Source organism: Paramisgurnus dabryanus, chromosome 9, assembly GCF_030506205.2.
Source record: "Paramisgurnus dabryanus chromosome 9, PD_genome_1.1, whole genome shotgun sequence".
In the NCBI taxonomy this organism is placed as follows: Eukaryota; Metazoa; Chordata; class Actinopteri; order Cypriniformes; family Cobitidae; genus Paramisgurnus; species Paramisgurnus dabryanus.
In genome coordinates, this window is record NC_133345.1 from 1,502,750 (window position 1) to 1,524,217 (window position 21,468).

Sequence of the window (21,468 nt, forward strand, 5' to 3'; positions counted from 1 at the left end):
ATAAAGCCAACGAAATCACAGCAATTTTAAAACACACGGATTATTAAAAACACCGTCATTCACGCACAAGAGAAGGAAATTCTTTTTTTTATACTTGACTTATTTATCCCCGAGATGGGGAGCGCACCATTCATGGAAACACTGCAATACCATGTTGATGCATGGAGTGGAAGGAGCAAGCTCCGCTTCCATTTCCGAAGGTCAAAAATCCATTTAACATATAGTCCCCGGATAGGAGACGTATCAGACATTAAACTGATAAGAACAGATACTACACTTGATCTTAGCCAAAAGGCCGAGAAGCGATACCGGAATAGACGCAGCCAAAGGGGGAGCCGGCGAAGGCGCTGGCTTTTGGGGTGGAGGCTAGCGGGCATTTAACTCTATACGTTCTCATTGTATAACCCAGAGGTAGAACGTTGAGCTAGCAAATCAGAAGTTCATGTTTTAATGCAGGATCTGATCCACGCTCATGAGAGAGAGAGAGAGAGAGAGAGAGAGATAGAGAGAATTTAGAATTTTCAAAAAACCTTTATTACAAATTAAAACATTTTCATAACCTCAAATCAGAAAAAACAAAGAAAAAAATATATATAGTAACGGAAATAACAAAAAAATAAGCCAACATAGGAGCAAAGAACAAATCATCTTCAATAACCAGACACAGAGCTCCTCCATAATACCAAATCAATTCAAAAGAAAGAAGATCATTCATTGCTTTAAAGTATCTAAAACCAATAAGGATTCTAGATTTAACTTATTTTAAAAACTGCTAATGTATCATGGCTTCCGGGTCTGTCAACGTTGCTGTGGTTTTTCGACAGCTGTAATATGAAGGGTAGAGTGAAAAAAAATATTTAAGTGTTTTGAACATCCCAATTTGTTCGTTTACTTAGTATTTTCTTAATGTTTTCGAGTTAAAAAATAATTCTTAAATCGAGATACATTTACTTAATAAGCAAAGTGGCTTAGAATTTAAGTCTTGTTTACTGAAATAAATTCTAAAATGTAATAGGTTAAGGCTTAAAACAAGTAAAAATATCTGCCAGTGGGGTAAGAAAAATAAACCTAAATTGAGTTTATTATTGAATTAAGTTGAAACTAGAATTAAGTTTATTTTTCTTACCCCGCTGGCAGATATTTTTTATTTGTTTTAAATATAAACCTGTTGATTTTTATAATTTATTTCAATTATTTTACAAAGTATGCGATCTGATTTTTTTAATCGCGGTGTTTCTTTTATTCCTCGTTTCTTTTCCGTGCATTTGCTTTATTTATTTATTTTTGCTTGTTGCATTTAAATGCACATTTGATTTGTTGCCACATTATTATGTGTTAATGTATTTTTTAACATGTTTATCAACAAAAAGTGCGTTATTATAATTAATTATATAGCTGTGAAATATATACAAGAATTCCCAGCAAAAACAAAACGTTTTTATAACAATTTTCTATTACAATACATAATATCTTAAGCCACTTTGCTTACCAAGTAAATGTATCTCCATTTAAGCATTGTCAGATATTCACTAGAAAACAAGACAAAAACAGTAAGTAAGATATTAATTTACTTTTTTCTTTCAAACATAAATTTACAGACGGCTGGAAATTTTTAATAAAATAACTAGACATACCTATTCGGGTCTGCTCCCGTTTGCTGTGATGACGGGGGACTTAGTCCAAAGCACATTTTGAGGAATACTTACACATTTTACTTCTTATTTCTTTGAAATTAATTATGCATACACTATGGATTAAAAATGTCCCGACTGCGAACCTGATAAAACCCAGGTAAAAAGCAAATACAAATAAACCATTTTGATTTAGCAAAAGTTTACAAATAAATGCACTCCTTGCACACAACAAGCACGTCTAGTTACCATTCATATTTTGCGTGATTTAAGTTTCGTCGCATACATTTTGGAAGGCACACGATAAAAACAAAATAAGGCTTTTAATGTATGCCGACCTCATTCTCCGTTGAGGGCTTATCAATCATAATAAACGCTGTTAACTCTTCTCATTGAATGGTCTAAATCCAATGCTGGTAAAGAAATCAAATGTGCATTTAAACGCAACAAGCAAGCCGTAAAGCAATGGATGCAGGCAAACAAACGAGGAATAGCACATACACCACGATTAGATCATCGGGTCGCATACTTTGGAATTAATAAGAAATAATTATTCAGTCTAAAGAAATAAGAAGTAAAATGTCTAAGTATTTCTCCAAATGTGCACACTCATTACAATAAACGGGAGCAGACACGAATAGTTATGTATGTCTCGTTATTTTATTTAAAATTGATAAGCTGTCTAACATATGATATATTTTGATAATACGAAATGCTAAAAAAATAATATAACACCAATCGACAATATCTGTTATTGTTATTTTTACAAGTAAATTCATGTGTAGGAGAAAACAAAGCAGCTGTCAGTCCATACTATATTGAGTGGCCATCGTAGTGGTGCAACCTGAACGATGTTTTCCCTACTTCCGGTCAAAGCCGCCATTTTGTGAAATAGGCATATAGGTGACGCTGGAGCACGCGGCCATTGTCTCTGTTCAACAAAACAAGTATATATATACACATACGCATATTTTTCCTCAATCAATCACCGAATACAAGGTGCAATTCGATGACAACTGACCCTTCTCTCTAGTTTCATGTTTGTAAGGAAAATTAAGGGGGAAATTACGATAGCATTTCAGCCAAACATTCATTCGTGCCACGCTGCTTTTCTTTGAACGAAAAAAAACCCTCTGCTCCCCCTACACAATTTCTTCTCCTGTTATTTTATGCTTAAAACAAGCAAATAAATCTGACTACAGGGTAAGAAAAAATTCGTGAACTTTTCCCATAAACACTTAATTCAAGAAAAATTGTCCCACCCCACTGGCCATTTTTTATCCACAATACACATTCGATGTCTGCAGGCACCATTGTCTTTGTTCAACGCAAACAATTCTGTTGCGTTTTTCTTTGAACGAAGTGCTCCGCCTAGATAATTTGACCCATATTCACATGGGTTTGTTTCTCGTTTTTTTTCTTTGAGAACAATCTATATAGCGCCTTCCACAATCGTTTTGGTGTTAGCTTTACGTAAAATAGAAACACAGAAAAGTACTGAGCGATGGAGAGACCACAAACGCGGAACGTATTATGGACCACGGACTGGCAAACAAACTGGCAACCACGCACTAAAGAAGCAAACTCTGATTTTAAACTCACCTTATTTGTCCCCGGAAAGCGCCAGAGTCGATGCACGGAGTGGACGGAACAAGCCTCGCTTCCATAGCCGAAGGTCAAAAATCCATTTAAACGTGTAGTCCCCGGTGTCCACTCGATCTTACCCAAAAAGCCGAGAAGCGATACCGCAATGGCATCCGGAGAAGGCGCTGGCTGTCGGGATGGAGGTTAGCGGGTCAGAGGTCCGGCACTGAAGGTCTGCGTTCATTATTCACCGTGTGCATTTCACTCTATATCCACTTTCTAATGTATAGCACTTGATAAGGATTAACAGTTTAAAAACAGAAATGCAAGACATCAGAAAATACATTTATTTTTTACTTTCATAACATGAGAGGTGTCATACAATAACAAATATGAGCTTTAAAATCACATTCCTAAGTTAAAAATATACATAAAAATAGATATATGGATCATTACACAAATCACTACTCAAAGGACCTATGTTAAATAACTGCTTCAATATTAATTAACAATAACATTTGGCCAAGGCAGTCCTTGTAAATAGACATATAAATAGACAAATAAAATCATGACATATATGCCGTAGAGCCTGAGATAGAGAAAAATAATAAGGATTTCTGCTTTTACTACCATCTCAGAAATATTGCCAGAATTAGAGGTTTTGTCTCAAGACAGGACTTAGAGAAACTTGTTCATGCTTTCATCACCAGCAGGGCCGATTATTGCAATGGTCAATGGATTTAAAAAGTACTGTTTCTTGTTTAAAAACCACTTCATGGCTACAATACATGACAGATATGCTAATCGAATATGAAACCGATTACTCGGATCAATAGGATCAGGTCATTTAGAAAAAACAAGGGTTCACTCAAAACAAGGTGCCTCAGCATTCAGTTATTATCAGCTTTCAGAAGAGATCAGATGTGCTTCAACAGTAGACACTTTTAAATCTAGATTAAAAACACATCAGTTTAACTTTGCATTTACTGAATGATTTAAAACAGTACGAATAAAACAGTACAAAAGAATAAAACAGTATGAACCTTACCTGTTATAAAGGGAATGAAGCTTACGGTATGGTGCTTACCTGCAGAAATAAATAAAGTACAATAAGAACACACAGAACTTCAATTTTCAAAATTATTTTAACATTAAATGATGATTATTTTACTGGTTTACCTGTTTGTGATTACCACAGGATCCCGTCACCTGGCTGCGGTCTTCATTTGGTGAACGGTTCTTCACTCATAATTGACCTATACAAGAAATAGAGAAGAATAATAAGCAATTCTGCTTTTACATGTAGATGTGTGCCCCAAGAACACAGACACACCGGCTCCAAAAAGTTTAAACAGTACACATTTCTGTTATTTTAATGTGGCAAATGTGTCAGCTTTAAAAGAAGCATACATTACCTTTTAAAGAGGAAATACCTTTTGCATGAAATACCTTTACTCCCAGCATAAGCAAGCAATTTTCAAAATGCTTTTAAAAGTAAATAGTGATTATTTTACTTGTTTACCTGTTTGTGATTACCATGGAATCCTGTCACCATCATTTTTAAGCTTGTAAAGCAAATAATGAAATATTGACTTAGTAGGAAAAAATATTTTGGAAGTATCGTGATAAATGATGAAGAAAATATTTTGCAAAGTGATGGTTAGCACACGGTTGATGGTACCTATTAAATTCCATCATATTTTTTTATTCCTACTATGGAAGTCAATGGTGACTATCTGCTGTGGGTTTACCATCATTCCTCAAAATACCTTCTTTTGTGTTACTCAGAAAAAAACTAATCCTCGTGTTGTTGTAAGCCTGTATGCATGAGTAAATGATGACAGAATTATCATCATAAATTGAAATATCCCTTTAAACTGTATTTCCCCCCTTAAACCTAAACTTATTTTCCTACAGCAAGTCATTTAGGTAATCAAGAAAATACTTTACCCGTTGTCTTTGTGAGTTAAACAAATACAGCTACGCTTCCAGGTCTGTCGACGTTGCTGTGGTTTTTCGACAGCTGTAGTATGAAGGGTAGCGAATGAATGAATACATTGCAAAAAATCATTTCTTACTTGTTATTTCGAACTGTTTTAACTATACAAATATCTAGAAAGTCTTAAAATAAGATGCATTTTTTGATGAGCAAAATGCCCTAAGAAAATAAACCTAGCCTTTAGGGAGAAAAAACTCAGAATTTGGGCTTAAAACAAGCAAATAAATCTGCCAAAGGGGTAAGAAACAAATCTAGATATAAACACTTAATTCAAGAAAAATTGTCGTAGCCCATTGGCAGATTTGTTGGCTTGTTTAATGTACATGCATGTACAATATTTCAATTTGTCTTGTATTTATTAGCATTTTGTATTGCCCAACGCTGTCTAGGTTGTTTAACTGTTGTCATTTTCTTATAAAAGCCTTTATAATTTATTAGTTTGGATGATTGCCATTCCCGAGAACCTCTTATATTGGAAGTAAAAGAATCATCTAAGCATTATTTTGTGCTCTTAGACATGTAGCCGTTTGATTGTGGTTCTATTTAATGGCTAGTCTATTCGTTTGGAATGGTCAAACGGCTATTAGATTTTCACTGACAGCCCAAATTAAGCCTTGTTTTAGCCTAGGCACTTATTCGCTGTCTATTAAAAGTTATGTAGTCGTTGAATAGCCGCTTTTTTGATGACTAATGTATTCTTGGGCCGTGGTTAGACGTCTCTTGGATTTTACGTAAAACGACAAGCGAATCTATTTTTAACACAAAGGTCAGGGGAGAGCGCGAACGCAGTCCCCCACTATCAGAAATTTTGCAGTCGAGATTCCCACATTTGGGGAATTCGCAAAGGGTCAGCCCAACCGGAGTGCAATGGCTGAGCCTCGCCCTGGGTGAACCACCTTCATGATCATGGTGTCTCCCCTGCCAGGTAAGTATGAGCGACACCCTTTGAGGCCAGACGGCCGCATCTTCCTGTGACCGATCACATCGACGGCGCCCCCGGAGGCCGTCCGACTAACATTTCATTTACTGTGTGTGACCAGGTGGAAAGCGCACGAAGCCACGTCTGAGACCAAACATTCTTCGAGATCTACCCTGTTTTTATTCCGTTTCCAGCCCGGTTGAACCGTGTAGAGTGAAATATGTGAAACAATTTAAATCAAATGGATTTAAATTGCGCATTCAAATATATGGTTTCGTTATTACAAAGTAACTTTACGTGGAATAGAAACAAAGAAATGTACAGAGCAATCAAGAAACAACGAAAGCATAGCAATTTTAGAACGTGGATAAATAAAAACACAGGGCTCAATGACTTACCCGTTGTCGTTGTGAGTTAAACAAGTACAGCTATGCTTCCAGGTCTGTCGACGTTGCTGTGGTTTTTCGACAGCTGTAGTATGAAGGGTAGTGAAAAAAGTTTTCAGGTGTTTTTAACATTCCAATCGGTCTCGTTCGCTTTTGTTGCGCCTTCAGCTGTGTCGAGGATGTTTAATTCGTCCTCGTATCACCTCCGCAAACTTGTAAAGAAATTAATTAAATACATTACAAAAACATTTCTTTATCAGCGTGTTCATTTCCACGCAAGCTTTTCGTTAAACCAATAAAGCCAACGAAATCACAGCAATTTTAAAACACACGGATTATTAAAAACACCGTCATTCACGCACAAGAGAAGGAAATTCTTTTTTTTATACTTGACTTATTTATCCCCGAGATGGGGAGCGCACCATTCATGGAAACACTGCAATACCATGTTGATGCATGGAGTGGAAGGAGCAAGCTCCGCTTCCATTTCCGAAGGTCAAAAATCCATTTAACATATAGTCCCCGGATAGGAGACGTATCAGACATTAAACTGATAAGAACAGATACTACACTTGATCTTAGCCAAAAGGCCGAGAAGCGATACCGGAATAGACGCAGCCAAAGGGGGAGCCGGCGAAGGCGCTGGCTTTTGGGGTGGAGGCTAGCGGGCATTTAACTCTATACGTTCTCATTGTATAACCCAGAGGTAGAACGTTGAGCTAGCAAATCAGAAGTTCATGTTTTAATGCAGGATCTGATCCACGCTCATGAGAGAGAGAGAGAGAGAGAGAGAGATAGAGAGAATTTAGAATTTTCAAAAAACCTTTATTACAAATTAAAACATTTTCATAACCTCAAATCAGAAAAAACAAAGAAAAAAATATATATAGTAACGGAAATAACAAAAAAATAAGCCAACATAGGAGCAAAGAACAAATCATCTTCAATAACCAGACACAGAGCTCCTCCATAATACCAAATCAATTCAAAAGAAAGAAGATCATTCATTGCTTTAAAGTATCTAAAACCAATAAGGATTCTAGATTTAACTTATTTTAAAAACTGCTAATGTATCATGGCTTCCGGGTCTGTCAACGTTGCTGTGGTTTTTCGACAGCTGTAATATGAAGGGTAGAGTGAAAAAAAATATTTAAGTGTTTTGAACATCCCAATTTGTTCGTTTACTTAGTATTTTCTTAATGTTTTCGAGTTAAAAAATAATTCTTAAATCGAGATACATTTACTTAATAAGCAAAGTGGCTTAGAATTTAAGTCTTGTTTACTGAAATAAATTCTAAAATGTAATAGGTTAAGGCTTAAAACAAGTAAAAATATCTGCCAGTGGGGTAAGAAAAATAAACCTAAATTGAGTTTATTATTGAATTAAGTTGAAACTAGAATTAAGTTTATTTTTCTTACCCCGCTGGCAGATATTTTTTATTTGTTTTAAATATAAACCTGTTGATTTTTATAATTTATTTCAATTATTTTACAAAGTATGCGATCTGATTTTTTTAATCGCGGTGTTTCTTTTATTCCTCGTTTCTTTTCCGTGCATTTGCTTTATTTATTTATTTTTGCTTGTTGCATTTAAATGCACATTTGATTTGTTGCCACATTATTATGTGTTAATGTATTTTTTAACATGTTTATCAACAAAAAGTGCGTTATTATAATTAATTATATAGCTGTGAAATATATACAAGAATTCCCAGCAAAAACAAAACGTTTTTATAACAATTTTCTATTACAATACATAATATCTTAAGCCACTTTGCTTACCAAGTAAATGTATCTCCATTTAAGCATTGTCAGATATTCACTAGAAAACAAGACAAAAACAGTAAGTAAGATATTAATTTACTTTTTTCTTTCAAACATAAATTTACAGACGGCTGGAAATTTTTAATAAAATAACTAGACATACCTATTCGGGTCTGCTCCCGTTTGCTGTGATGACGGGGGACTTAGTCCAAAGCACATTTTGAGGAATACTTACACATTTTACTTCTTATTTCTTTGAAATTAATTATGCATACACTATGGATTAAAAATGTCCCGACTGCGAACCTGATAAAACCCAGGTAAAAAGCAAATACAAATAAACCATTTTGATTTAGCAAAAGTTTACAAATAAATGCACTCCTTGCACACAACAAGCACGTCTAGTTACCATTCATATTTTGCGTGATTTAAGTTTCGTCGCATACATTTTGGAAGGCACACGATAAAAACAAAATAAGGCTTTTAATGTATGCCGACCTCATTCTCCGTTGAGGGCTTATCAATCATAATAAACGCTGTTAACTCTTCTCATTGAATGGTCTAAATCCAATGCTGGTAAAGAAATCAAATGTGCATTTAAACGCAACAAGCAAGCCGTAAAGCAATGGATGCAGGCAAACAAACGAGGAATAGCACATACACCACGATTAGATCATCGGGTCGCATACTTTGGAATTAATAAGAAATAATTATTCAGTCTAAAGAAATAAGAAGTAAAATGTCTAAGTATTTCTCCAAATGTGCACACTCATTACAATAAACGGGAGCAGACACGAATAGTTATGTATGTCTCGTTATTTTATTTAAAATTGATAAGCTGTCTAACATATGATATATTTTGATAATACGAAATGCTAAAAAAATAATATAACACCAATCGACAATATCTGTTATTGTTATTTTTACAAGTAAATTCATGTGTAGGAGAAAACAAAGCAGCTGTCAGTCCATACTATATTGAGTGGCCATCGTAGTGGTGCAACCTGAACGATGTTTTCCCTACTTCCGGTCAAAGCCGCCATTTTGTGAAATAGGCATATAGGTGACGCTGGAGCACGCGGCCATTGTCTCTGTTCAACAAAACAAGTATATATATACACATACGCATATTTTTCCTCAATCAATCACCGAATACAAGGTGCAATTCGATGACAACTGACCCTTCTCTCTAGTTTCATGTTTGTAAGGAAAATTAAGGGGGAAATTACGATAGCATTTCAGCCAAACATTCATTCGTGCCACGCTGCTTTTCTTTGAACGAAAAAAAACCCTCTGCTCCCCCTACACAATTTCTTCTCCTGTTATTTTATGCTTAAAACAAGCAAATAAATCTGACTACAGGGTAAGAAAAAATTCGTGAACTTTTCCCATAAACACTTAATTCAAGAAAAATTGTCCCACCCCACTGGCCATTTTTTATCCACAATACACATTCGATGTCTGCAGGCACCATTGTCTTTGTTCAACGCAAACAATTCTGTTGCGTTTTTCTTTGAACGAAGTGCTCCGCCTAGATAATTTGACCCATATTCACATGGGTTTGTTTCTCGTTTTTTTTCTTTGAGAACAATCTATATAGCGCCTTCCACAATCGTTTTGGTGTTAGCTTTACGTAAAATAGAAACACAGAAAAGTACTGAGCGATGGAGAGACCACAAACGCGGAACGTATTATGGACCACGGACTGGCAAACAAACTGGCAACCACGCACTAAAGAAGCAAACTCTGATTTTAAACTCACCTTATTTGTCCCCGGAAAGCGCCAGAGTCGATGCACGGAGTGGACGGAACAAGCCTCGCTTCCATAGCCGAAGGTCAAAAATCCATTTAAACGTGTAGTCCCCGGTGTCCACTCGATCTTACCCAAAAAGCCGAGAAGCGATACCGCAATGGCATCCGGAGAAGGCGCTGGCTGTCGGGATGGAGGTTAGCGGGTCAGAGGTCCGGCACTGAAGGTCTGCGTTCATTATTCACCGTGTGCATTTCACTCTATATCCACTTTCTAATGTATAGCACTTGATAAGGATTAACAGTTTAAAAACAGAAATGCAAGACATCAGAAAATACATTTATTTTTTACTTTCATAACATGAGAGGTGTCATACAATAACAAATATGAGCTTTAAAATCACATTCCTAAGTTAAAAATATACATAAAAATAGATATATGGATCATTACACAAATCACTACTCAAAGGACCTATGTTAAATAACTGCTTCAATATTAATTAACAATAACATTTGGCCAAGGCAGTCCTTGTAAATAGACATATAAATAGACAAATAAAATCATGACATATATGCCGTAGAGCCTGAGATAGAGAAAAATAATAAGGATTTCTGCTTTTACTACCATCTCAGAAATATTGCCAGAATTAGAGGTTTTGTCTCAAGACAGGACTTAGAGAAACTTGTTCATGCTTTCATCACCAGCAGGGCCGATTATTGCAATGGTCAATGGATTTAAAAAGTACTGTTTCTTGTTTAAAAACCACTTCATGGCTACAATACATGACAGATATGCTAATCGAATATGAAACCGATTACTCGGATCAATAGGATCAGGTCATTTAGAAAAAACAAGGGTTCACTCAAAACAAGGTGCCTCAGCATTCAGTTATTATCAGCTTTCAGAAGAGATCAGATGTGCTTCAACAGTAGACACTTTTAAATCTAGATTAAAAACACATCAGTTTAACTTTGCATTTACTGAATGATTTAAAACAGTACGAATAAAACAGTACAAAAGAATAAAACAGTATGAACCTTACCTGTTATAAAGGGAATGAAGCTTACGGTATGGTGCTTACCTGCAGAAATAAATAAAGTACAATAAGAACACACAGAACTTCAATTTTCAAAATTATTTTAACATTAAATGATGATTATTTTACTGGTTTACCTGTTTGTGATTACCACAGGATCCCGTCACCTGGCTGCGGTCTTCATTTGGTGAACGGTTCTTCACTCATAATTGACCTATACAAGAAATAGAGAAGAATAATAAGCAATTCTGCTTTTACATGTAGATGTGTGCCCCAAGAACACAGACACACCGGCTCCAAAAAGTTTAAACAGTACACATTTCTGTTATTTTAATGTGGCAAATGTGTCAGCTTTAAAAGAAGCATACATTACCTTTTAAAGAGGAAATACCTTTTGCATGAAATACCTTTACTCCCAGCATAAGCAAGCAATTTTCAAAATGCTTTTAAAAGTAAATAGTGATTATTTTACTTGTTTACCTGTTTGTGATTACCATGGAATCCTGTCACCATCATTTTTAAGCTTGTAAAGCAAATAATGAAATATTGACTTAGTAGGAAAAAATATTTTGGAAGTATCGTGATAAATGATGAAGAAAATATTTTGCAAAGTGATGGTTAGCACACGGTTGATGGTACCTATTAAATTCCATCATATTTTTTTATTCCTACTATGGAAGTCAATGGTGACTATCTGCTGTGGGTTTACCATCATTCCTCAAAATACCTTCTTTTGTGTTACTCAGAAAAAAACTAATCCTCGTGTTGTTGTAAGCCTGTATGCATGAGTAAATGATGACAGAATTATCATCATAAATTGAAATATCCCTTTAAACTGTATTTCCCCCCTTAAACCTAAACTTATTTTCCTACAGCAAGTCATTTAGGTAATCAAGAAAATACTTTACCCGTTGTCTTTGTGAGTTAAACAAATACAGCTACGCTTCCAGGTCTGTCGACGTTGCTGTGGTTTTTCGACAGCTGTAGTATGAAGGGTAGCGAATGAATGAATACATTGCAAAAAATCATTTCTTACTTGTTATTTCGAACTGTTTTAACTATACAAATATCTAGAAAGTCTTAAAATAAGATGCATTTTTTGATGAGCAAAATGCCCTAAGAAAATAAACCTAGCCTTTAGGGAGAAAAAACTCAGAATTTGGGCTTAAAACAAGCAAATAAATCTGCCAAAGGGGTAAGAAACAAATCTAGATATAAACACTTAATTCAAGAAAAATTGTCGTAGCCCATTGGCAGATTTGTTGGCTTGTTTAATGTACATGCATGTACAATATTTCAATTTGTCTTGTATTTATTAGCATTTTGTATTGCCCAACGCTGTCTAGGTTGTTTAACTGTTGTCATTTTCTTATAAAAGCCTTTATAATTTATTAGTTTGGATGATTGCCATTCCCGAGAACCTCTTATATTGGAAGTAAAAGAATCATCTAAGCATTATTTTGTGCTCTTAGACATGTAGCCGTTTGATTGTGGTTCTATTTAATGGCTAGTCTATTCGTTTGGAATGGTCAAACGGCTATTAGATTTTCACTGACAGCCCAAATTAAGCCTTGTTTTAGCCTAGACACTTATTCGCTGTCTATTAAAAGTTATGTAGTCGTTGAATAGCCGCTTTTTTGATGACTAATGTATTCTTGGGCCGTGGTTAGACGTCTCTTGGATTTTACGTAAAACGACAAGCGAATCTATTTTTAACACAAAGGTCAGGGGAGAGCGCGAACGCAGTCCCCCACTATCAGAAATTTTGCAGTCGAGATTCCCACATTTGGGGAATTCGCAAAGGGTCAGCCCAACCGGAGTGCAATGGCTGAGCCTCGCCCTGGGTGAACCACCTTCATGATCATGGTGTCTCCCCTGCCAGGTAAGTATGAGCGACACCCTTTGAGGCCAGACGGCCGCATCTTCCTGTGACCGATCACATCGACGGCGCCCCCGGAGGCCGTCCGACTAACATTTCATTTACTGTGTGTGACCAGGTGGAAAGCGCACGAAGCCACGTCTGAGACCAAACATTCTTCGAGATCTACCCTGTTTTTATTCCGTTTCCAGCCCGGTTGAACCGTGTAGAGTGAAATATGTGAAACAATTTAAATCAAATGGATTTAAATTGCGCATTCAAATATATGGTTTCGTTATTACAAAGTAACTTTACGTGGAATAGAAACAAAGAAATGTACAGAGCAATCAAGAAACAACGAAAGCATAGCAATTTTAGAACGTGGATAAATAAAAACACAGGGCTCAATGACTTACCCGTTGTCGTTGTGAGTTAAACAAGTACAGCTATGCTTCCAGGTCTGTCGACGTTGCTGTGGTTTTTCGACAGCTGTAGTATGAAGGGTAGTGAAAAAAGTTTTCAGGTGTTTTTAACATTCCAATCGGTCTCGTTCGCTTTTGTTGCGCCTTCAGCTGTGTCGAGGATGTTTAATTCGTCCTCGTATCACCTCCGCAAACTTGTAAAGAAATTAATTAAATACATTACAAAAACATTTCTTTATCAGCGTGTTCATTTCCACGCAAGCTTTTCGTTAAACCAATAAAGCCAACGAAATCACAGCAATTTTAAAACACACGGATTATTAAAAACACCGTCATTCACGCACAAAAGAAGCAAATTCTTTTTTTTATACTTGACTTATTTATCCCCGAGATGGGGAGCGCACCATTCATGGAAACACTGCAATACCATGTTGATGCATGGAGTGGAAGGAGCAAGCTCCGCTTCCATTTCCGAAGGTCAAAAATCCATTTAACATATAGTCCCCGGATAGGAGACGTATCAGACATTAAACTGATAAGAACAGATACTACACTTGATCTTAGCCAAAAGGCCGAGAAGCGATACCGGAATAGACGCAGCCAAAGGGGGAGCCGGCGAAGGCGCTGGCTTTTGGGGTGGAGGCTAGCGGGCATTTAACTCTATACGTTCTCATTGTATAACCCAGAGGTAGAACGTTGAGCTAGCAAATCAGAAGTTCATGTTTTAATGCAGGATCTGATCCACGCTCATGAGAGAGAGAGAGAGAGAGAGAGAGAGAGAGAGAGAGAGAGAGAGAGATAGAGAGAATTTAGAATTTTCAAAAAACCTTTATTACAAATTAAAACATTTTCATAACCTCAAATCAGAAAAAACAAAGAAAAAAATATATATAGTAACGGAAATAACAAAAAAATAAGCCAACATAGGAGCAAAGAACAAATCATCTTCAATAACCAGACACAGAGCTCCTCCATAATACCAAATCAATTCAAAAGAAAGAAGATCATTCATTGCTTTAAAGTATCTAAAACCAATAAGGATTCTAGATTTAACTTATTTTAAAAACTGCTAATGTATCATGGCTTCCGGGTCTGTCAACGTTGCTGTGGTTTTTCGACAGCTGTAATATGAAGGGTAGAGTGAAAAAAAATATTTAAGTGTTTTGAACATCCCAATTTGTTCGTTTACTTAGTATTTTCTTAATGTTTTCGAGTTAAAAAATAATTCTTAAATCGAGATACATTTACTTAATAAGCAAAGTGGCTTAGAATTTAAGTCTTGTTTACTGAAATAAATTCTAAAATGTAATAGGTTAAGGCTTAAAACAAGTAAAAATATCTGCCAGTGGGGTAAGAAAAATAAACCTAAATTGAGTTTATTATTGAATTAAGTTGAAACTAGAATTAAGTTTATTTTTCTTACCCCGCTGGCAGATATTTTTTATTTGTTTTAAATATAAACCTGTTGATTTTTATAATTTATTTCAATTATTTTACAAAGTATGCGATCTGATTTTTTTAATCGCGGTGTTTCTTTTATTCCTCGTTTCTTTTCCGTGCATTTGCTTTATTTATTTATTTTTGCTTGTTGCATTTAAATGCACATTTGATTTGTTGCCACATTATTATGTGTTAATGTATTTTTTAACATGTTTATCAACAAAAAGTGCGTTATTATAATTAATTATATAGCTGTGAAATATATACAAGAATTCCCAGCAAAAACAAAACGTTTTTATAACAATTTTCTATTACAATACATAATATCTTAAGCCACTTTGCTTACCAAGTAAATGTATCTCCATTTAAGCATTGTCAGATATTCACTAGAAAACAAGACAAAAACAGTAAGTAAGATATTAATTTACTTTTTTCTTTCAAACATAAATTTACAGACGGCTGGAAATTTTTAATAAAATAACTAGACATACCTATTCGGGTCTGCTCCCGTTTGCTGTGATGACGGGGGACTTAGTCCAAAGCACATTTTGAGGAATACTTACACATTTTACTTCTTATTTCTTTGAAATTAATTATGCATACACTATGGATTAAAAATGTCCCGACTGCGAACCTGATAAAACCCAGGTAAAAAGCAAATACAAATAAACCATTTTGATTTAGCAAAAGTTTACAAATAAATGCACTCCTTGCACACAACAAGCACGTCTAGTTACCATTCATATTTTGCGTGATTTAAGTTTCGTCGCATACATTTTGGAAGGCACACGATAAAAACAAAATACGGCTTTTAATGTATGCCGACCTCATTCTCCGTTGAGGGCTTATCAATCATAATAAACGCTGTTAACTCTTCTCATTGAATGGTCTAAATCCAATGCTGGTAAAGAAATCAAATGTGCATTTAAACGCAACAAGCAAGCCGTAAAGCAATGGATGCAGGCAAACAAACGAGGAATAGCACATACACCACGATTAGATCATCGGGTCGCATACTTTGGAATTAATAAGAAATAATTATTCAGTCTAAAGAAATAAGAAGTAAAATGTCTAAGTATTTCTCCAAATGTGCACACTCATTACAATAAACGGGAGCAGACACGAATAGTTATGTATGTCTCGTTATTTTATTTAAAATTGATAAGCTGTCTAACATATGATATATTTTGATAATACGAAATGCTAAAAAAATAATATAACACCAATCGACAATATCTGTTATTGTTATTTTTACAAGTAAATTCATGTGTAGGAGAAAACAAAGCAGCTGTCAGTCCATACTATATTGAGTGGCCATCGTAGTGGTGCAACCTGAACGATGTTTTCCCTACTTCCGGTCAAAGCCGCCATTTTGTGAAATAGGCATATAGGTGACGCTGGAGCACGCGGCCATTGTCTCTGTTCAACAAAACAAGTATATATATACACATACGCATATTTTTCCTCAATCAATCACCGAATACAAGGTGCAATTCGATGACAACTGACCCTTCTCTCTAGTTTCATGTTTGTAAGGAAAATTAAGGGGGAAATTACGATAGCATTTCAGCCAAACATTCATTCGTGCCACGCTGCTTTTCTTTGAACGAAAAAAAACCCTCTGCTCCCCCTACACAATTTCTTCTCCTGTTATTTTATGCTTAAAACAAGCAAATAAATCTGACTACAGGGTAAGAAAAAATTCGTGAACTTTTCCCATAAACACTTAATTCAAGAAAAATTGTCCCACCCCACTGGCCATTTTTTATCCACAATACACATTCGATGTCTGCAGGCACCATTGTCTTTGTTCAACGCAAACAATTCTGTTGCGTTTTTCTTTGAACGAAGTGCTCCGCCTAGATAATTTGACCCATATTCACATGGGTTTGTTTCTCGTTTTTTTTCTTTGAGAACAATCTATATAGCGCCTTCCACAATCGTTTTGGTGTTAGCTTTACGTAAAATAGAAACACAGAAAAGTACTGAGCGATGGAGAGACCACAAACGCGGAACGTATTATGGACCACGGACTGGCAAACAAACTGGCAACCACGCACTAAAGAAGCAAACTCTGATTTTAAACTCACCTTATTTGTCCCCGGAAAGCGCCAGAGTCGATGCACGGAGTGGACGGAACAAGCCTCGCTTCCATAGCCGAAGGTCAAAAATCCATTTAAACGTGTAGTCCCCGGTGTCCACTCGATCTTACCCAAAAAGCCGAGAAGCGATACCGCAATGGCATCCGGAGAAGGCGCTGGCTGTCGGGATGGAGGTTAGCGGGTCAGAGGTCCGGCACTGAAGGTCTGCGTTCATTATTCACCGTGTGCATTTCACTCTATATCCACTTTCTAATGTATAGCACTTGATAAGGATTAACAGTTTAAAAACAGAAATGCAAGACATCAGAAAATACATTTATTTTTTACTTTCATAACATGAGAGGTGTCATACAATAACAAATATGAGCTTTAAAATCACATTCCTAAGTTAAAAATATACATAAAAATAGATATATGGATCATTACACAAATCACTACTCAAAGGACCTATGTTAAATAACTGCTTCAATATTAATTAACAATAACATTTGGCCAAGGCAGTCCTTGTAAATAGACATATAAATAGACAAATAAAATCATGACATATATGCCGTAGAGCCTGAGATAGAGAAAAATAATAAGGAATTCTGCTTTTACTACCATCTCAGAAATATTGCCAGAATTAGAGGTTTTGTCTCAAGACAGGACTTAGAGAAACTTGTTCATGCTTTCATCACCAGCAGGGCCGATTATTGCAATGGTCAATGGATTTAAAAAGTACTGTTTCTTGTTTAAAAACCACTTCATGGCTACAATACATGACAGATATGCTAATCGAATATGAAACCGATTACTCGGATCAATAGGATCAGGTCATTTAGAAAAAACAAGGGTTCACTCAAAACAAGGTGCCTCAGCATTCAGTTATTATCAGCTTTCAGAAGAGATCAGATGTGCTTCAACAGTAGACACTTTTAAATCTAGATTAAAAACACATCAGTTTAACTTTGCATTTACTGAATGATTTAAAACAGTACGAATAAAACAGTACAAAAGAATAAAACAGTATGAACCTTACCTGTTATAAAGGGAATGAAGCTTACGGTATGGTGCTTACCTGCAGAAATAAATAAAGTACAATAAGAACACACAGAACTTCAATTTTCAAAATTATTTTAACATTAAATGATGATTATTTTACTGGTTTACCTGTTTGTGATTACCACAGGATCCCGTCACCTGGCTGCGGTCTTCATTTGGTGAACGGTTCTTCACTCATAATTGACCTATACAAGAAATAGAGAAGAATAATAAGCAATTCTGCTTTTACATGTAGATGTGTGCCCCAAGAACACAGACACACCGGCTCCAAAAAGTTTAAACAGTACACATTTCTGTTATTTTAATGTGGCAAATGTGTCAGCTTTAAAAGAAGCATACATTACCTTTTAAAGAGGAAATACCTTTTGCATGAAATACCTTTACTCCCAGCATAAGCAAGCAATTTTCAAAATGCTTTTAAAAGTAAATAGTGATTATTTTACTTGTTTACCTGTTTGTGATTACCATGGAATCCTGTCACCATCATTTTTAAGCTTGTAAAGCAAATAATGAAATATTGACTTAGTAGGAAAAAATATTTTGGAAGTATCGTGATAAATGATGAAGAAAATATTTTGCAAAGTGATGGTTAGCACACGGTTGATGGTACCTATTAAATTCCATCATATTTTTTTATTCCTACTATGGAAGTCAATGGTGACTATCTGCTGTGGGTTTACCATCATTCCTCAAAATACCTTCTTTTGTGTTACTCAGAAAAAAACTAATCCTCGTGTTGTTGTAAGCCTGTATGCATGAGTAAATGATGACAGAATTATCATCATAAATTGAAATATCCCTTTAAACTGTATTTCCCCCCTTAAACCTAAACTTATTTTCCTACAGCAAGTCATTTAGGTAATCAAGAAAATACTTTACCCGTTGTCTTTGTGAGTTAAACAAATACAGCTACGCTTCCAGGTCTGTCGACGTTGCTGTGGTTTTTCGACAGCTGTAGTATGAAGGGTAGCGAATGAATGAATACATTGCAAAAAATCATTTCTTACTTGTTATTTCGAACTGTTTTAACTATACAAATATCTAGAAAGTCTTAAAATAAGATGCATTTTTTGATGAGCAAAATGCCCTAAGAAAATAAACCTAGCCTTTAGGGAGAAAAAACTCAGAATTTGGGCTTAAAACAAGCAAATAAATCTGCCAAAGGGGTAAGAAACAAATCTAGATATAAACACTTAATTCAAGAAAAATTGTCGTAGCCCATTGGCAGATTTGTTGGCTTGTTTAATGTACATGCATGTACAATATTTCAATTTGTCTTGTATTTATTAGCATTTTGTATTGCCCAACGCTGTCTAGGTTGTTTAACTGTTGTCATTTTCTTATAAAAGCCTTTATAATTTATTAGTTTGGATGATTGCCATTCCCGAGAACCTCTTATATTGGAAGTAAAAGAATCATCTAAGCATTATTTTGTGCTCTTAGACATGTAGCCGTTTGATTGTGGTTCTATTTAATGGCTAGTCTATTCGTTTGGAATGGTCAAACGGCTATTAGATTTTCACTGACAGCCCAAATTAAGCCTTGTTTTAGCCTAGACACTTATTCGCTGTCTATTAAAAGTTATGTAGTCGTTGAATAGCCGCTTTTTTGATGACTAATGTATTCTTGGGCCGTGGTTAGACGTCTCTTGGATTTTACGTAAAACGACAAGCGAATCTATTTTTAACACAAAGGTCAGGGGAGAGCGCGAACGCAGTCCCCCACTATCAGAAATTTTGCAGTCGAGATTCCCACATTTGGGGAATTCGCAAAGGGTCAGCCCAACCGGAGTGCAATGGCTGAGCCTCGCCCTGGGTGAACCACCTTCATGATCATGGTGTCTCCCCTGCCAGGTAAGTATGAGCGACACCCTTTGAGGCCAGACGGCCGCATCTTCCTGTGACCGATCACATCGACGGCGCCCCCGGAGGCCGTCCGACTAACATTTCATTTACTGTGTGTGACCAGGTGGAAAGCGCACGAAGCCACGTCTGAGACCAAACATTCTTCGAGATCTACCCTGTTTTTATTCCGTTTCCAGCCCGGTTGAACCGTGTAGAGTGAAATATGTGAAACAATTTAAATCAAATGGATTTAAATTGCGCATTCAAATATATGGTTTCGTTATTACAAAGTAACTTTACGTGGAATAGAAACAAAAAAAAATGTACAGAGCAATCAAGAAACAACGAAAGCATAGCAATTTTAGAACGTGGATAAATAAAAACACAGGGCTCAATGACTTACCCGTTGTCGTTGTGAGTTAAACAAGTACAGCTATGCTTCCAGGTCTGTCGACGTTGCTGTGGTTTTTCGACAGCTGTAGTATGAAGGGTAGTGAAAAAAGTTTTCAGGTGTTTTTAACATTCCAATCGGTCTCGTTCGCTTTTGTTGCGCCTTCAGCTGTGTCGAGGATGTTTAATTCGTCCTCGTATCACCTCCGCAAACTTGTAAAGAAATTAATTAAATACATTACAAAAACATTTCTTTATCAGCGTGTTCATTTCCACGCAAGCTTTTCGTTAAACCAATAAAGCCAACGAAATCACAGCAATTTTAAAACACACGGATTAGAAAAAACACCGTCATTCACGCACAAAAGAAGCAAATTCTTTTTTTTATACTTGACTTATTTATCCCCGAGATGGGGAGCGCACCATTCATGGAAACACTGCAATACCATGTTGATGCATGGAGTGGAAGGAGCAAGCTCCGCTTCCTTTTCCGAAGGTCAAAAATCCATTTAACATATAGTCCCCGGATAGGAGACGTATCAGACATTAAACTGATAAGAACAGATACTACACTTGATCTTAGCCAAAAGGCCGAGAAGCGATACCGGAATAGACGCAGCCAAAGGGGGAGCCGGCGAAGGCGCTGGCTTTTGGGGTGGAGGCTAGCGGGCATTTAACTCTATACGTTCTCATTGTATAACCCAGAGGTAGAACGTTGAGCTAGCAAATCAGAAGTTCATGTTTTAATGCAGGATCTGATCCACGCTCATGAGAGAGAGAGAGAGAGAGAGAGAGAGAGAGAGAATTTAGAATTTTCAAAAAACCTTTATTACAAATTAAAACATTTTCATAACCTCAAATCAGAAAAAACAAAGAAAAAAATATATATAGTAACGGAAATAACAAAAAAATAAGCCAACATAGGAGCAAAGAACAAATCATCTTCAATAACCAGACACAGAGCTCCTACATAATACCAAATCAATTCAAAAGAAAGAAGATCATTCATTGCTTTAAAGTATCTAAAACCAATAAGGATTCTAGATTTAACTTATTTTAAAAACTGCTAATGTATCATGGCTTCCGGGTCTGTCAACGTTGCTGTGGTTTTTCGACAGCTGTAATATGAAGGGTAGAGTGAAAAAAATATTTAAGTGTTTTGAACATCCCAATTTGTTCGTTTACTTAGTATTTTCTTAATGTTTTCGAGTTAAAAAATAATTCTTAAATCGAGATACATTTACTTAATAAGCAAAGTGGCTTAGAATTTAAGTCTTGTTTACTGAAATAAATTCTAAAATG

General features: G+C 35.9%; 7 non-coding genes across 7 annotated transcripts; all 7 read right to left on the reverse strand.

Moving 5' to 3' along the window:
- Positions 1-116: 116 nt before the first annotated feature.
- On the reverse strand, positions 117-307 carry LOC135753455 (U2 spliceosomal RNA). Its single transcript, XR_010533643.1, has one exon. It is a non-coding gene; the product is annotated as a U2 spliceosomal RNA (small nuclear RNA).
- A 5,675-nt stretch (positions 308-5,982) lies between these two features.
- LOC135753512 (U1 spliceosomal RNA) lies at positions 5,983-6,147 on the reverse strand. Its single transcript, XR_010533685.1, has one exon. It is a non-coding gene; the product is annotated as a U1 spliceosomal RNA (small nuclear RNA).
- Positions 6,148-6,930: 783 nt separating this feature from the next.
- On the reverse strand, positions 6,931-7,121 carry LOC135753457 (U2 spliceosomal RNA). The gene has a single exon (XR_010533644.1). It is a non-coding gene; the product is annotated as a U2 spliceosomal RNA (small nuclear RNA).
- Positions 7,122-12,794: 5,673 nt separating this feature from the next.
- LOC135753515 (U1 spliceosomal RNA) lies at positions 12,795-12,959 on the reverse strand. The gene has a single exon (XR_010533687.1). It is a non-coding gene; the product is annotated as a U1 spliceosomal RNA (small nuclear RNA).
- A 783-nt stretch (positions 12,960-13,742) lies between these two features.
- On the reverse strand, positions 13,743-13,933 carry LOC135753458 (U2 spliceosomal RNA). Its single transcript, XR_010533645.1, has one exon. It is a non-coding gene; the product is annotated as a U2 spliceosomal RNA (small nuclear RNA).
- A 5,695-nt stretch (positions 13,934-19,628) lies between these two features.
- Positions 19,629-19,793, reverse strand: LOC135753516 (U1 spliceosomal RNA). Its single transcript, XR_010533688.1, has one exon. It is a non-coding gene; the product is annotated as a U1 spliceosomal RNA (small nuclear RNA).
- Positions 19,794-20,578: 785 nt separating this feature from the next.
- On the reverse strand, positions 20,579-20,769 carry LOC135753479 (U2 spliceosomal RNA). Its single transcript, XR_010533665.1, has one exon. It is a non-coding gene; the product is annotated as a U2 spliceosomal RNA (small nuclear RNA).
- Between the last annotated feature and the right edge of the window lie 699 nt (positions 20,770-21,468).